Below are 18,838 nucleotides of genomic sequence, written 5' to 3' on the forward strand. Positions count from 1 at the left end.
GCTGAGGATATGAAGCTAAGGAGAGACTCAGGGCTCAGGAAATGGAGAGAAGCAGATCCATATGCTTCTAGGAGAAGGACTGCAGTGGACTACAGATTTCATACCAAGGAGCAGCAAGATTTCTATGAGACAGTGCTACTTGACAAGAAGCCAATTGTATGTGACATGAGATGGCTCGACTGGACCTATATCAAGGATAATGAAGAGTACTACCCAGGAGTTCAGGACAGCTTCAAGGCGTGTGGAGTAGAGGACTTTGTTGGGCAGAAGCTCACAAAGTGGAACGAGGAACTCATCATGCAGTTCTACTCCACAGCTCACTTTTATCCAGATGGGAGGATTACATGGATGTCTGAGGGTACGAGGTACCACTCTACTGTTGAGGAATGGGCGAAGCTGATCAATGCCCCAGAGGAGCAAGCAGATGACTTGGACATTTATGCCAAGAAAAAGATGGACCACAACTCCATGTCCAACATGTACAAGGAGATTCCGAATGAAGCACTTGACACGTTCAAGTTTGGCTCAGTGCATTATCTGCTCTCAGGATTGCCTACGATCAACTGGATCCTTAGGCACACCCTTCTGCCCAAGTCTGGAGATCACAAGATGACCAGAGGTCATGCGATCAATTTGCTTCATCTTTTTGACGTGCCTCAAAAATTCAAAGTTATGAGCCTCATAGTGGAAACGATCAAAAGGACTGTGGCAGATCAGAAGAGGAGCTGTGGATATGCCCCTCAGATTCAGGAGCTCATCAACTCCAAGATGGGCATGGGCGTATATTTGTTGGATAAGGAACACCTGCCCATCCGTCCAGATTTTGAGAACAATGAAGTTGTGATGACAGAGAATGAACCATCATCTGCCCATGCACAAGCTCAGAAGGAGAAGGCGAAGAAGGAGAAAGCTGCCAGGATGCCTACTCAAGCGGAGGCATCTGATTATTTCTTGAAGACCAAACAAGAGCAGCTCAGTTACTTGATTGCGTCCATCCTGCGGATTGAGCAGAGTATAGCCACCCTGACTCAGAACCAGGCGAGTTTAGAGAGGATCATGTAACAGAGGTTCTATGACTTGGACATCAAGGTAACAGAAGTTCAGTCTGCAGTGGAGCAGCTCCAGGAAGACATGAATGAGAGGAGAGGCAGGACCACGACTCATGCTTTTGCGAGGGTGCCACGAGGTCCGAGGTCGTCTGCACTGCCAGTTGCTGACACCAGAGCTACAACGTCTGCACCAGCCACAGCCTCCGTTCCACCAGCTCCAGCATCCACTTCAGCCTCGACTCCGACCACGTCTACCGAAGGCTTTGTCCTTGGAGTGCTCCGGACTCCACCACCACCTGAAGATCAAGCCTGAGCGTTGATCTAGTGCTATGCATTTTCTAGGAACTTTTTGGTAACTTGTTGCCAAAGGGGGAGAAGATGTATAGATCACAGGCTTCGAGAGAGAGAGTGTGCTTTTCTCTCTTGCTTTATTTGGTGGTTTTTCGAACTTTGTTTGCTTGTGTGTGAGATACTACGTCCTTATGCCTGTGAGACATCGATGATCATGTGTTTGATCATAAGCTACACTTAATGTTTGCTTGATGCTTGCTTAAATATTATCATTCTATCTATCGTTTGTGATCATTCACTATTCTTGGTGATGAGTGCATGCATTTCAATCTTATCATTTTGAGCGCTCCACCAAGATGTATGTGACATGGAAGAGTAACCCATGACTCTAACTCTTTGTGCATTTGCAGTCCAAAGCAAATTTTAAATATGCACAAATTTAGGGGGAGCTCTTACTTATCACATACTTCTCAAAGCGACGATATATTTCATGCTTATTATCATTTGTCGAAGCTTTGATCTATATGTTGTCATCAATTACCAAAAAGGGGGAGATTGAAAGTGCAACTATCCCTAGGTGGTTTTGGTAATTCATAGCAACATATAGCTCATTGAGCTAATACTATTCCAAGATAATTATTTCAGGAAAGCTCAATGATTGGCATGGCATGGATGTGAAAGTGGAACCCTCAAAATGCTAAGGACAATGGATTGGCTCAAGATCAAAAGCTCAAGACTCTTCATTTTATATTTTAGTGATCCAAGATCACATTGAGTCCATAGGAAAAGCCAATACTATTAAGGAGGGATGAGGTGTTGCTTAATGAGCCTCTTGCTTCATGTGCTTAGTGATATGCTCCAAAAACCCTCAACTACTTTCCCATATCCACATATGACCTAAACTCTAAGCCAAACTCGGTCCTACCGATTCTTCCTATCCGGCGCCACCGAGTTTCACTTGTCATTAGCCACTGCCAAACCCTAGCAATTCGGTTCTACCGATAAGGATCTCGGTCCCACCGAGATGGGGTTGCAAACTCTCTGTTTCCCTTTCGTAACTTTTCGGTCCCACCGAAAGAGCGAATCGGTCCCACCGAGATTGCAATGTAAACTCAGTGTTTCCCCTTTGTAACTTTTCGGTCTCACCGAGTTCCACTCGGTCTCACCGAAAGAGCAAATCGGTCCCACCGAGTTTGCCTGACTAACTCTCTGGTTAGCTAATTACCAAATTCGGTCTCACCGAGTTTGTGTAATCGGTCTCACCGAGATTACGTTATGCCCAAACCCTAACCGAATCGGTCCTACCGAGTTGCATGTCAGTCCCACCGAAATTCCTAACGGTCACTAGGTTTACTATTTCGGTCAGACCGAGTTTTCTGATTCGGTCCCACCGAGATTGGTAAATTGTGTGTAACGGTTGGATTTTGTGTGGAGGCTATATATACCCCTCCACCTCTTTATCATTCAGTGAGAGAGCCATCAGAACACACACATCATTCCAACTCATATGTTCTGAGAGAGAACCACCTACTCATGTGTTGAGACCAAGACATTCCATTCCTACCATATGAATCTTGATCTCTAGCCTTCCCAAGTTGCTTTCCACTCAAATCTTCTTTCCACCAAATCCAAATCCTATGAGAGAGAGTTGAGTGTTGAGGAGACTATCATTTGAAGTACAAGAGCAAGGAGTTCATTACCTACACACCATTTGTTACTTCTTGGAGAGTGGTGTCTCCTAGATTGGCTAGGTGTCACTTGGGAGCCTCCGTCAAGATTGTGGAGTTGAACCAAGGAGTTTGTAAGGGCAAGGAGATCGCCTACTTTGTGAAGATCTACCGCTAGTGAGGCAAGTCCTTCGTGGGCGATGGCCATGGTGGGATAGACAAGGTTGCTTCTTCGTGGACCCTTTGTGGGTGGTTGCTTCTTCGTGGACCCTTCGTGGGTGGAGCCCTTCGTGGACTCGCGCAACCATTGCCCTTGGGTGGAGCCCTGTGTGGACTCGCGCAACCGTTACCCTTCGTGGGTTGAAGTCTCCATCAACGTGGATGTAGGATAGCACCACCTATCCGAACCACGGGAAAAACATCCGTGTCTCCAATAGCGTTTGAATTCTCCAAACCCTTCCCTTTATATTCTTGCAAGTTGCATGCTTTACTTTCCGCTGCCCATAAATCTTTGCATGCTTGCTTGAATTGTGTGATGATTGCTTGACTTGTCCTAAAATAGCTAAAATCTGCGAAGAACTAAAATTGGGAAAAGGTTAAGTTTTTATTTGGTCAAGTAGTCTAATCACCCCCCCTCTAGACATACTTTCGATCCTACACTTAACCCGCCTTTGGGCCTTGAGCCTTCATAAAGCGCCACTATCCTTTGTCTTCCTGGGCTTCTAATCCTCATAGAGTTAACCCGGGCACTCCTGGCCGGTTTACGTCCAGTAGTAATATCCCCAACATTAGGCCCCGGATTAATTTGAACTTGTTCATGTCAATCTTCAGCACTTTGAAAAAATCCTGCCCTTGCACCTTCACATAGATCTTGTAAACCGCCCTGACGTCATCCTCCGGATTTGTAGTAAACTGCCGTGACATCACCTGTTTATTTAAAGCCGAAGATACCCCTTTTATTAATGAGCATCTGACAATCAAGGCAACAATCTCGTTATCTATCCATTTTTTAGGCTCCTCGATTCCTGCGCCTGTCGCTTATCTCTTTACCCTTATAAATAGAGGCGGAGGATCCCATTCTTTTCTTTCCGTTGCCTCTTCACCCCTTCTTCTTCTTCTTCACGTCGTCTCCGCACTCGAGCGCCGCCGCCATCGTCAAGCCTCGCCACTGCCTCACCGTCGGCTGCTGCATCAACCTGTTCGTACCAGAGCACCGCAGCGCACCTCCGCTGCTTCCGCGGCTGCAGTAAGTCCTTCCCTCCTTCCTCTCTAGATCCATTTTTAGGGTTCCCACAGGTTCATGGCGTTCCTTTCTCATTCTTCGCCAGTCCCTAGACAGTAGACCTTAGGCTTGATACTCTCCGTGTGATAGCTCTAGTGCTCCCCTTCTTGGTTGTTTAAATGAAGCCTTTGTACGCATAAAAACTTTGATCCGTACCTTAATGAACTACTCCAGGACCAACCTTTTTTAGGTATAAATATTTTTCTTTTCCTGACTTGTAGTAGATCCAAAACGCGAACATGATTCTGTGAAACCTATTTTTCTTCACTTAGCCATTTTTGCTTCTTCAAATCTATATATTCTCTACCTGCACAGGCGGTTTATCTCTGTAGAAAATAATCTGTCATATGCCATTAGTCCCCTTGTAAACCGTTCATCGCTTTACCACTTATAAACACTCTGTCACAGGCGGTTTATAACTTCCTCTGGTTTATCAATTTTATATGCTTGAATTCCTTTTTCCTCAACCTGTTGTACCATACGCTTTGTCATTAATGAATCATAAACCGACATTATTTTCTTTCCAGCTCTTCACTTGCAATGGCCAAACAGTTCTATTCCTGTAACTGGGTCCCTTCCTGGGTTACTGAGGAGCAACTGAACGAAATGGTCAAAATTGGTACCTTACCAAAGAAAAATGAAATCCGGTGGCGAGTTCCTGGGCCGGAAATGTTGGAAATATGCCCTAGAGGCAATAATAAAAGGATTATTATTATATTTCCTTGTTCATGATAATTGTGTTTTATTGATGCTATAATTGTGTTATCCGGAAATCGTAATACATGTGTGAATACATAGACACCAACATGTCCCTAGTAAGCCTCTAGTTGACTAGCTCGTTGATCAACAGATAGTCATGGTTTCCTGACTATGGACATTGGATGTCATTGATAACGAGATCACATCATTAGGAGAATGATGTGATGGACAAGACCCAATCCTAAACATAGCACAAGATCGTATAGTTCGTTTGCTAGAGTTTTTCCAATGTCAAGTATCTTTTCCTTAGACCATAAGATCGTGTAACTCCCGGATACCGTAGGAATGCTTTGGGTGTACCAAACGTCACAACGTAACTGGGTGACTATAAAGGTATACTACGGGTATCTCCAAAAGTGTCTGTTGGGTTGACACGGATCAAGACTGGGATTTGTCACTCCGTATGACTGAGAGGTATCTCTGGGCCCACTCGGTAATGCATCATCATAATGAGCTCAAATTGACCAAGTGTCTGGTCACGGGATCATGCATTACGGTACGAGTAAAGTGACTTGCCGGTAACGAGATCGAACGAGGTATTGGGATACCGACGATCGAATCTCAGGCAAGTAACGTACCGATTGACAAAGGGAATTGTATACGGGGTTGCTTGAATCCTCAACATCGTGGTTCATCCGATGAGATCATCGAGGAGCATGTGGGAGCCAACATGGGTATCCAGATCCCGCTGTTGGTTATTGACCGGAGAGCCGTCTCGGTCATGTCTACATGTCTCCCGAACCCGTAGGGTCTACACACTTAAGGTTCGGTGACGCTAGGGTTGTAGAGATATGAATATGCAGTAACCTGAAAGTTGTTCGGAGTCCTGGATGAGATCCCGGACGTCATGAGGAGTTTCGGAATGGTCCGGAGGTGAAGAATTATATATAGGAAGTGTAGTTTCGGCCATCGGGAGAGTTTCGGGGGTCACCGGTATTGTACCCGGACCACCGGAAGGGTCCCGGGGGTCCACCAGGTGGGGCCACCCATCCCGGAGGGCCCCATGGGCTGAAGTGGGGAGGGGAACCAGCCCATAGTGGGCTGGTGCGCCCCCTTTGGCCCACCCCATGCGCCTAGGGTTGGGAACCCTAGGGTGGGGGGGCGCCCCACCTGGCTTGGGGGGCACTCCACCCCTTGGCCGCCGCCCCCCTAGGAGATCCCATCTCCTAGGGCCGGCGCCCCCCCCTAGGGGAGCCTATATAAAGGGGGGGGAGGGAGGGGCAGCCGCACCCTTGACTCTTGGCGCCTCCCTCTCCCCTGCTACACCTCTCCCTCTTGCAGAAGAACGGCGAAGCCCTGCTGCGGTGACTGCTGCATCCACCACCAAGCCGTCGTGCTGCTGGATCTTCATCAACCTCTCCTCCCCCCTTGCTGGATCAAGAAGGAGGAGACGTCACGCTGACCGTATGTGTGTTGAACACGGAGGTGCCGTCCGTTCGGCGCTAGGATCTCCGGTGATTTGGATCACGTCGAGTACGACTTCCTCATCCCCGTTCTTTGAACGCTTCCGCGCGTGATCTACAAAGGTATGTAGATGCAATCCGATCACTCATTGCTAGATGAACTCATAGATGGATCTTGGTGAAACCGTAGGAAATTTTTTGTTTTCTGCAACGTTCCCCAACAGTGGCATCATGAGCTAGGTTTATGCGTAGTTCTTTTTGCACGAGTAGAACACAATTTGTTGTGGGCGTAGATGTTGTCAACTTTCTTGCCACTACTAGCCTTATTTTGCTTCAGCGATATTGTGGGATGAAGCGGCCCGGACCAACCTTACACGTACGCTTACGTGAGACCGGTTCCACCGACTGACATGCACTAGTTGCATAAGGTGGCTGGCGGGTGTCTGTCTCTCCCACTTTAGTTGGAGCGGATTTGATGAAAAGGGTCCTTATGAAGGGTAAATAGAAGTTGACAAATCACGTTGTGGCTTTAACGTAGGTAAGAAAACATTCTTGCTAGAACCCTCTTGCAACCACATAAAACTTGCAACAACAATTAGAGGCCGTCTAACTTGTTTTTGCAGCAAGTGTTCTGTGATGTGATATGGCCAATCTGTGATGAATGATGAATGATATATATGTGATGTATGAGATCATGTTCTTGTAATAGGAATCACGACTTGCATGTCGATGAGTATGACAACCGGCTGGAGCCATAGGAGTTGTCTTTATTTTTTGTATGACATGCGTGTCATTGAGAAACGCCATGTAAATTACTTTACTTTATTGCTAAACGTGTTAGCCATAGTAGTAGAAGTAATAGTTGGCGAGCAACTTCATGGAGACACGATGATGGAGATCATGATGATGGAGATCATGGTGTCATGCCGGTGACAAGATGATCATGGAGCCCCAAGATGGAGATCACAGGAGCTATATGATACTGGCCATATCATGTCACTATTATTCGATTGCATGTGATGTTTATCATGTTTTTGCATCTTGTTTACTTAGAACGACGGTAGTAAATAAGATGATCCCTCATAATAATTTCAAGAAAGTGTTCCCCCTAACTGTGCACCGTTGCGACAGTTCGTTGTTTCGAAGCACCACGTGATGATCGGGTGTGATAGATTCCAACGTTCACATACAACGGGTGTAAGACAGATTTACACATGCAAACACTTAGGTTGACTTGATGAGCCTAGCATGTACAGACATGGCCTCGGAACACAAAGACCGAAAGGTCGAGCATGAGACGTATAGAAGATACGATCAACATGAAGATGTTCACCGATGTTGACTAGTCCGTCTCACGTGATGATCGGACACGGCCTAGTTAACTCGGATCATGTTATACTTAGATGACTGGAGGGATGTCTATCTAAGTGGGAGTTCATTGAATAATTTGATTAGATGAACTTAATTATCATGAACTTAGTCTAAAATCTTTACAACATGCATTGTAGATCAAATGGCCAACGTTGTCCTCAACTTCAACGCGTTCCTAGAGAAAACCAAGCTGAAAGACGATGGCAGCAACTATACGGACTGGGTCCGGAACCTAAGGATCATCCTCATAGCTGCCAAGAAAGATTATGTCCTACAAGCACCGCTAGGTGAAGCACCTGCTCTCCCTGCAGAACAAGACGTTATGAACGCTTGGCAGACACGTACCGATGATTACTCCCTCGTTCAGTGCGGCATGCTTTACAGCTTAGAGCCGGGGCTCCAAAAGCGTTTTGAGAGACACGGAGCATATGAGATGTCCGAAGAGCTGAAAATGGTTTTTCAAGCTCATGCTCGGGTCGAGAGATATGAAGTCTCCAACAAGTTCTTCAGCTGTAAGATGGAGGAAAACAGTTCTGTCAGTGAGCACATACTCACTATGTCTGGGTTACATAACCGCTTGACTCAGCTGGGAGATAATCTCCCGGATGACGCGGTCATTGACAGAATCCTTCAGTCGCTTCCACCGAGCTACAAGAGCTTTGTGATGAACTTCAATATGCAGGGGATGGAAAAGACCATTCCTGAAGTATTTGTAATGCTGAAATCAGCAGAGGTAGAAGTCAAAAAGGAACATCAAGTGTTGATGGTGAATAAAACCACTAAGTCAAGAAAGGCAAGGGTAAGAAGAACTTCAAGAAGGACGGCAAGGGAGTTGCCGCGCCCGGCAAGCAAGCTGCTGGGAAGAAGCCAAAGAATGGACCCAAGCCTGAGACTGAGTGTTTTTATTGCAAGGGAAGTGGTCACTAGAAGCGGAACTGCCCCAAATACTTAGCGGACAAGAAGGCTGGCATCACGAAAGGTATATGTGATATACATGTAATTGATGTGTACCTTACCAGTACTCGTAGTAGCTCCTGGGTATTTGATACCGGTGCGGTTGCTCACATTTGTAACTCAAAGCAGGAGCTGCGGAATAAGCGGAGACTGGCGAAGGACGAGGTGACGATGCGCGTCGGGAATGGTTCCAAGGTCGATGTGATCGCCGTCGGCACGCTACCTCTACATTTACCTACGGGATTAGTTTTAAACCTCAATAATTGTTATTTAGTGCCAGCTTTGAGCATGAACATTGTATCAGGATCTCGTTTAATTCGAGATGGCTACTCATTTAAATCCGAGAATAATGGTTGTTCTATTTATATGAGAGATATGTTTTATGGTCATGCTCCGATGGTGAATGGTTTATTCTTAATGAATCTCGAGCGTAATCCTACACATATTCATAGTGTGAATACCAAAAGATGTAAGGTTGATAATGATAGTCCCACATACTTGTGGCACTGCCGCCTTGGTCACATAGGTGTCAAACGCATGAAGAAGCTCCATGCAGATGGACTTTTAGAGTCTCTTGATTACGAATCATTTGACACGTGCGAACCATGCCTCATGGGTAAAATGACCAAGACTCCATTCTCAGGAACAATGGAGCGAGCAACCAACTTATTGGAAATCATACATACTGATGTGTGCGGTCCAATGAGTGTTGAGGCTCGCGGTGGCTATCGTTATGTTCTCACCCTCACTGATGACTTGAGTAGATATGGGTATGTCTATTTAATGAAACACAAGTTTGAGACCTTTGAAAAGTTCAAGGAATTTCAGAGTGAGGTTGAGAATCAACGTGACAGGAAAATCAAGTTCTTGCGATCAGATCGTGGAGGAGAATACTTGAGTCACGAGTTTGGCACACACTTAAGAAAATGTGGAATAGTTTCACAACTGACGCCGCCTGGAACACCTCAGCGTAATGGTGTGTCCGAACGTCGTAATCGCACTCTATTAGATATGGTGCGATCTATGATGTCTCTTACCGATTTACCGCTGTCATTTTGGGGCTATGCTTTAGAGACTGCCGCATTCACTTTAAATAGGGCTCCGTCGAAATCCGTTGAGACGACACCGTATGAATTATGGTTTGGGAAGAAACCTAAGCTGTCATTTCTAAAAGTTTGGGGATGCGATGCTTATGTCAAGAAACTTCAACCTGAAAAGCTCGAACCCAAGTCGGAAAAATGCGTCTTCATAGGATACCCTAAAGAAACTATTGGGTATACCTTCTACCTCAGATCCGAAGGCAAGATCTTTGTTGCCAAGAATGGATCCTTTCTAGAGAAGGAGTTTCTCTCGAAAGAAGTAAGTGGGAGGAAGGTAGAACTTGATGAAGTATTACCTCTTGAACCGGAAAATGGCGCAACTCAAGAAAATGTTCCTGAGGTGCCTGCACCGACTAGAGAGGAAGTTAATGATGATGATCATGAAACTTCAGATCAAGTTGCTACTGAACTTCATAGGTCCACAAGGACACGTTCCGCACCAAAGTGGTACGGCAACCCTATCTTGGAAATCATGTTGTTAGACAACAGTGAACCTTCGAACTATGAAGAAGCGATGGCGGGCCCGGATTCCGACAAATGGCTGGAAGCCATGAAATCCGAGATAGGATCCATGTATGAAAACGAAGTATGGACTTTGACTGACTTGCCCGTTGAGCGGCGAGGCATAGAAAATAAATGGATCTTTAAGAAGAAGACAGACGCGGATGGAAATGTGACTATCTATAAAGCTCGGCTTGTCGCTAAGGGTTATCGAAAAGTTCAAGGGGTTGACTACGATGAGACTTTCTCACCCGTAGCGAAGCTGAAGTCCGTCCGAATCATGTTAGCAATTGCCGCATTCTATGATTATGAGATATGGCAAATGGACGTCAAAACGGCATTCCTTAATGGTTTCCTTAAGGAAGAATTGTATATGATGCAGCCGGAAGGTTTTGTCGATCCTAAGAATGCTGACAAGGTGTGCAAGCTCCAACGCTCGATTTATGGGCTGGTGCAAGCATCTCGAAGTTGGAACATTCGCTTTGATGAGATGATCAAAGCGTTTGGGTTTATGCAGACTTATGGAGAAGCTTGCGTTTACAAGAAAGTGAGTGGGAGCTCTGTAGCATTTCTCATATTATATGTAGATGACATACTTTTGATGGGAAATGATATAGAGCTTTTGGACAGCATTAAGGCCTACTTGAATAAGAGTTTTTCAATGAAGGACCTTGGAGAAGCTGCTTATATATTAGGCATCAAGATCTATAGAGATAGATCAAGACGCCTCATAGGTCTTTCACAAAGCACATACCTTGATAAGATATTGAAGAAGTTCAATATGGATCAGTCTAAGAAGGGGTTCTTGCCTATGTTGCAAGGTGTGAAATTGAGCTCAGCTCAATGTCCGACCACGACAGAAGATATAGAAGAGATGAGTGTCATCCCCTATGCCTCAGCCATAGGGTCTATTATGTATGCCATGCTATGTACCAGACCTGACGTAAACCTTGCCGTAAGTTTGGTAGGTAGGTACCAAAGTAATCCCGGCAAGGAACACTGGACAGCGGTCAAGAATATCCTGAAGTACCTGAAAAGGACTAAGGAAATGTTTCTCGTTTATGGAGGTGACGAAGAGCTCGTCATAAAGGGTTACGTCGATGCTAGCTTCGACACAGATCTGGATGGCTCTAAGTCACAAACCGGATACGTGTATATTTTGAATGGTGGGGCAGTAAGCTGGTGCAGTTGCAAGCAGAGCGTCGTGGCGGGATCTACATGTGAAGCGGAGTACATGGCAGCCTCGGAGGCAGCACATGAAGCAATTTGGGTGAAGGAGTTCATCACCGACCTAGGAGTCATACCCAATGCGTCGGGGCCGATAAAACTCTTCTGTGAAAACACTGGAGCTATTGCACTTGCCAAGGAGCCCAGGTTTCACAAGAAGACCAGGCACATCAAGCGTCGCTTCAACTCCATTCGTGAAAATGTTCAAGATGGAGACATAGATATTTGTAAAGTACATACGGACCTGAATGTAGCAGATCCGTTGACTAAACCTCTCCCTAGAGCAAAACATGATCAACACCAGAATTCCATGGGTGTTCGATTCATCACAATGTAACTAGATTATTGACTCTAGTGCAAGTGGGAGACTGTTGGAAATATGCCCTAGAGGCAATAATAAAAGGATTATTATTATATTTCCTTGTTCATGATAATTGTCTTTTATTCATGCTATAATTGTGTTATCCGGAAATCATAATACATGTGTGAATACATAGACACCAACATGTCCCTAGTAAGCCTCTAGTTGACTAGCTCGTTGATCAATAGATAGTCATGGTTTCCTGACTATGGACATTGGATGTCATTGATAACGAGATCACATCATTAGGAGAATGATGTGATGGACAAGACCCAATCCTAAACATAGCACAAGATCGTATAGTTCGTTTGCTAGAGTTTTTCCAATGTTAAGTATCTTTTCCTTAGACCATGAGATCGTGTAACTCCCGGATACCGTAGGAATGCTTTGGGTGTACCAAACGTCACAACGTAACTGGGTGACTATAAAGGTATACTACGGGTATCTCCGAAAGTGTTTGTTGGGTTGACACAGATCAAGACTGGGATTCGTTACTCCGTATGACGGAGAGGTATCTCTGGGCCCACTCGGTAATGCATCATCATAATGAGCTCAAAGTGACCAAGTGTCTGGTCACGGGATCATGCATTACGGTACGAGTAAAGTGACTTGCCGGCAACGAGATTGAACGAGGTATTGGGATACCGACGATCGAATCTCGGGCAAGTAACGTACCGATTGACAAAGGGAATTGTATACGGGGTTGCTTGAATCCTCGACATTGTGGTTCATCCGATGAGATCATCGAGGAGCATGTGGGAGCCAACATGGGTATCCAGATCCTGATGTTGGTTATTGACCGGAGAGCCGTCTCGGTCATGTCTACATGTCTCCCGAACCCGTAAGGTCTACACACTTAAGGTTCGGTGACGCTAGGGTTGTAGAGATATGAATATGCAGTAACCCGAAAGTTGTTCGGAGTCCTGGATGAGATCCCGGACGTCACGAGGTGTTCCGGAATGGTCCGGAGGTGAAGAATTATATATAGGAAGTGTAGTTTCGGCCATCGGGAGAGTTTCGGGGGTCACCGGTATTGTACCCGGACCACCGGAAGGGTCCCGGGGGTCCACCGGGTGGGGCCACGCATCCCGGAGGGCCCCATGGGCTGAAGTGGGGAGGGGAACCAGCCCATAGTGGGCTGGTGCGCCCCCTTTGGCCCACCCCATGCACCTAGGGTTGGGACCCTAGGGTGGGGGGGCGCCCCACCTGGCTTGCGGGGCACTCCACCCCTTGGCCGCCGCGCCCCCTAGGAGATCCCATCTCCTAGGGCCGGCGCCCCCCTAGGGGAGCCTATATAAAGGGGGGGGGGAGGGAGGGGCAGCCGCACCCTTGACTCTTGGCGCCTCCCTCTCCCCTGCTACACCTCTCCCTCTCGCAGAAGAACGGCGAAGCCCTGCTGTGGTGACTGCTGCATCCACCACCACGCCATCGTGCTGCTGGATCTTCATCAACCTCTCCTCCCCCCTTGCTGGATCAAGAAGGAGGAGACGTCACGCTGACCGTACGTGTGTTGAACACGGAGGTGCCGTCCGTTCGGCGCTAGGATCTCCGGTGATTTGGATCACGTCGAGTACGACTTCTTCATCCCCGTTCTTTGAATGCTTCCGCGCGTGATCTACAAAGGTATGTAGATGCAATCCGATCACTCGTTGCTATATGAACTAATAGATGGATCTTGGTGAAACCGTAGGAAATTTTTTGTTTTCTGCAACGTTCCCCAACAGGAAAATCCTCCTACCCCCAGAGAGGGTGAAGTAGTGGTGTTTGCTGATCATATAGGCCGTGGTTTTAAACTGCCTGGATCCAAGTTTTTCCGAGATGTACTTGCCAGCTTTCAAATCCACCCTCAAGATATTGGACCCAACTCTGTATCCAATATCTGCAACTTTCAGGTTTTTTGTGAAGCGTATCTACAAGAAGAACCAACTGTCGAGTTGTTCCAGGATTTCTTCCACTTAAACCGTCGCACTGAATTCATAGACGGGCCCAATACTAAACTTGGTGGCGTCTCCATTCAGAAAAGGAAGGACGTTACTTTTCCTCATGCCAAACTTCACAGTCACCCAAAGGAATGGAATCAAACTTGGTTCTATTGCAAGGACACCTCTCCTGAAGAGGAGAAGCCTCTGCCGGGTTACCGTGCTCACCGGCTCGCCAATACTCATCCGCTTCCACAACGACTAAGTGCCAAGGAACGGGCCTCATACGCACCACAACTCGCCAAGCTTAGAGCTTTCATGGCCAACGGTTTAACAAGTGTTGACTTCGTTCGTTGCTGGATATCCTGGAGTATCTTGCCGTTAAGTCGCCGCTCCAGTTTAATGTGCGAGTACACCAGTGACGTAAAAGACTCCCAACGTCATATTGACATTCAGCTAAGAGATGAGGAAGTTACTGAGTCTGTCAAGAAAATGCTGAATGAACCGGAAGCTGTTTGTAGCAAGACCGGTTTAAGTCCCTTTTACACAGAGAACAAACCGCACGCTGTAAGTATTGTTTTTGCTTCTGCTTTACACCTGATATTTTTGAACTATGCAACTTTGAATACCCTCTGCCCAGGGTGATGATCCATTCTGGAAAAAGAAACCTCAGGAGAAAGCGGTGAAGCCTTCTCGACCTAAAACGAAAGCTGTCAAGAAAACCACAAAGAGGAAGGCCACTGAACCCATCGGTTTAGAGCTTGATGACGACCCTGATGAACCGAAAGCAGAGGTAGAACTTGATTCACTTGGTTCACTTTTCATGCACCTCATTGACAATGATATTTATCAGGAGGACGCTGAGGGCAGCCAAGCTGACGATGTAGAGGTAATTATCATTTCCTCCGGTTCAGACCCTCTGTCAACACAAAAAAATCTGTCAAGCAGTCCGGAAAGTAAGATTTTCTCACCCTCTTGCTCACTTGGATCCAAAGTTTCTTTTGAAGAAGCAGCAGCACGAGGCTCGCTGCACAACTCGACACAGCGGCCAAACGGTCACTTCAACCGGTTTACCGAACGCCCTGGTTCGAAAACGCCAACCTGAGGTCTCACCCACTTCTGACACTTCTTATCCCAAGGCAGGCTATTTCCGACAACCTCTTAATCCATCTGATTCGAATTATCAGGTGACACCTCCTTCATCATCCGTCGAATCAATGGCCACACAACTCCCTCCTCTTAAGACCGTTGCTGGGTAAGTATTTCAATTCAATCTTTTGATGTTTCACACTTTATATGCTATGCTAACTTTTGCATCTGTTCTTTTTAGAGCCAAAGCCAGACCCAGTAAGAAGGCTCGGGTGAATAACCCGTCTGAAGACCATGTGGTGACTGAACTGGAGTTGACTACGGAACCGGAAGGTCCAAATACTGAGGCCGCATTTGATGAACCGCCCCCTCAAGATCATAATGTTGATGAAAAAGCAGAAGTTGATACCGCTGTGCAAGATGATAAACCAGCAAGTCCAGTCCGGACTGATGACGGACCTTCTAGTCCAGTGAAGGCTATTGACATTCCATCAACTCCAGAAAAGGCTGCTAGTGACAAGGAAGAGGAGGTTATCATTACTGGTGTTGGCCACACCTCTCCTGGCCATCATGTTGTATTGGCAAAACATAGTGCCAAAGAAGAGCGTGCTGCCATGGAGAAAGGCAAGTGGAGCACCGATTTATCAAGCTATTCCCACCTTAACACCCAAGAGCTCCATTATGGTTTTCTGAACCGTCTGTACTCAAACCGTGACTATGAAGCCGGTTTAGTGAATTTGATGAAGGAACATTATGAAGTAAGTACAAATCCTCTTCTCTCTTAAGTCCAATTGTAACTACCAATTCCAGTAGCTCCCAAGGGCCGATTTATGATAATAATCAAAAATCGGGACTTTATAAGACCATACTTCTGCATACTTATCCTCCAAGGGTCGGTTGATCCTTTAAAAATGAACCGGTACTTTAGCATGTTATCCTTGTAACTTTCGCCTGTGTAATCCCCAAGGGTCGGTTTACCTTTCCAAGGTGAACCGGGACTTTAATTACTGTTACTTTTGAGCAGATGTACATTAGCCCCCAAGTGCCAAGAATAATACTTGTATTATACGCTTGGGACTTGAAATAATTTTCTAGAATGAAGTGAGTAGGCATTAGCCCCCAAGTGCAAAGTGCATAACTTGTTATACGCTTGGTACTTCAAATATACATAGCCCATTGATGATATATCTTGTCTTTGTAGGCCGAGCTGAGTAAGAAGGACGCCCAAACCGCTGACCTTCAGGAGAACATTAAATCTCAGCAAGCGGAGGCTTCCAAAGCCAAGGAAGAACTGACTAATGCCTTAGCAGCCATGGAGAAGCTGAAGGAAACCTTTAAGAAGGAGCGTGCAGATTGGGACACAGAGAAGGCCGCTTTAGCAAAGAAGGCCGAAGATGCAGAAGCAACCCTGAAACCGGTGGTTGAGGAACTCACCGATTTAAAGCGGCAAATAAACGCTATGACTTCTGTTGTGTTTGGTAAGCGTCCTCATCTGACATTTTTCAAGTCACCTTTTCCATATCTGCTGCCGGTTTACTGATGCTTACAATGTCACAGGGACCCGCATTACCCATCTGGGCTCTGATATGCGGATGAAGCTGAAGGCTGCCTATACATTGATAGAGCAGCTATATTCCGGATGCCAACGGGCTATCTGCACCGCTGCTTACAACAGGCCTCCTCCAACGTTGATAAAAGAAACCATCGAGAAGCTGTCAATGCTGCCTGCCCGGTTGGATGAATTGAAAAAATCAGCTGCAAGGTCAGGCGCACTAACTGCGCTAATCCGGGCCAAGGCATGGATTCCAGATCTTGAACCGGCAAATATTGGCCAAGGCTACCCCAGCGTAAAGGAAGACGGTTCAGAATTCAACAATGATGATCTCCGAAGACTAACAAGGGAAATGCGACCCATAGTGAGCAAATTGGCGGATGAAACGGATCTGTCTCATTATCAGCCGATTTATGATGTTGATAAGAAAAGATATCCCGTGCCGATACATGATGTAGAGGATCTTGTTTCACCAATTCATAAGCACACTTATGCCCCTAACATTGATCCTTCCCCCCTTATAAGTGAAGAAGCCATGTTCCAAGCTTTAACCGGAATCGATTGGACAACAATTGATTTCCAGCCACTGGGTAGAGAGGAGGAGGATGCACCTACTCAAGATGATCCGCAATCTTCAAGTCGTCTTGGTGATGAATCCTGAACCGGAGTCCGCTTTAGCCCATCGTAGCCTACCCTTTCTTGCTGAAACAATTATCATGTGTGGGCAGAAAAAACACCTTGTAATAGGCTAGTTCAAACACTTTGTCTGTTATGCCATCGAGCATACTTATGTTGCTGGATACTGATAACTCGCCATGCTTTTGGGATTGTTATTATATGCATAATCCGTAGTGGATGTATGTTAACTTGTTCCTGCACACAAGAGTTTGGAAAAGGGTCATGGCAGTTTACCGCTGGACGGGTCATGATGCCCAAATATAGAACCTGGATGTAGGACTAGGGCTGTTTATAACATAGAAAAATTACTTGTTACCTCGTTCTTTTCACCCATGGCTATGTAAAAAAGAGGTGATAACACCAAGCTGGAGTATAGATGACTCCTTCCAGGTTTGCCGGTTTATGATAAAATCGTACCAGGTTATGATAAACACCGGTTTAACCATATAATACTAGTGACTTGTAGTCAAAACCAGACCGGAGCAATAAACGCCAGATTCTATCCGATCATGTACTAACAATTTAGCATTGTAAGCCACGCCGGGTTGTAATAAACGCCGGTTTATCAGAAAACATTTATGAAATATCAAAAAAGAAAACTTTGCAAAAAACATAAGAAGAATATGCAAGGCTTTTCATGGGCTGCTAGGCCCTAAATCAAGGCTTTTCATGGGCTGCTAGGCCACTGAGTTAAACCATTTTTCAAAGCCTTTTAAGATGGACCTCAATCTTTAACCAATCATCGTTTTAACTTTGACAAGTTCAGGGTCTATGAGATTGACTTGTCAAACATTCGACGGGTTATACCAGGTTTACCTGGATGAAGTGGCTTACTTAAAGAGGCAGGATAACCCGGGGTTTTAGGTGAATACACCTGGCTTCCAAGCCTGGCTTGATAGCCTATTGCAAAGGTGCAGACTCTTTGTTCTTTGAGAAGCAAAGAGCCCCTAAGCAACATTTGAGTTGTGCTTGGTGGGTGCCTATGTTTGAGTTGTGCTGGTGCAACACTCTCTTTGGCCCCACATAATTTCCTTTTGGCTTTAAACCTATCAAGAGGTGTAGCTGAGGTTCAGATATGACCAAGCCCCCTAGTGATTTCCTTTTGGATTTAAGCCTATCAAGAGGTGTAGCTGAGGTTCAGATATGACCAAGCCCCCTAGTGATTTCCTTTTATATGTGTGGCTTTACAAGCCGGATCAACAGAACTCCGCTTTGTAAACAGAAGCCCCCATGAAAACACATGATGTAAAACAAACAGAGACCCCGCTTTAGCTGAGGCTCCGGTTTACTATATTGATCATAATATATACATGGTCATAATTATGTACATAAGAAAGAGCCTATGTCTTAAGTATAGTAAGGCCGAAGATGAGCTATATTCCACGGCCGCTTAGTCTCCTCCTCCGATTTACGTGAGTCTTTGTGCTCTCGAACATCGATAAGGTAGTATGATCCATTGTGTAAATTTTTGCTGACCACAAAAGGCTCTTCCCAAGGTGGGGATAACTTGTGCATATCATTCTGATCCTGGATGAGCCGGAGCACCAGATCGCCTTCTTGAAAAGTCCTGGTTTTAACCCGGCGGATGTGATAACGTCGCAGATCTTGTTGGTAAATCGCCGAACGTGCTGCCGC

The sequence above is a fragment of the Triticum urartu genome, chromosome 1A (genome assembly GCF_056163025.1).
Source record: "Triticum urartu cultivar PI428250 chromosome 1A, HENAU_Tu73, whole genome shotgun sequence".
Classification (NCBI taxonomy): Eukaryota; Viridiplantae; Streptophyta; class Magnoliopsida; order Poales; family Poaceae; genus Triticum; species Triticum urartu.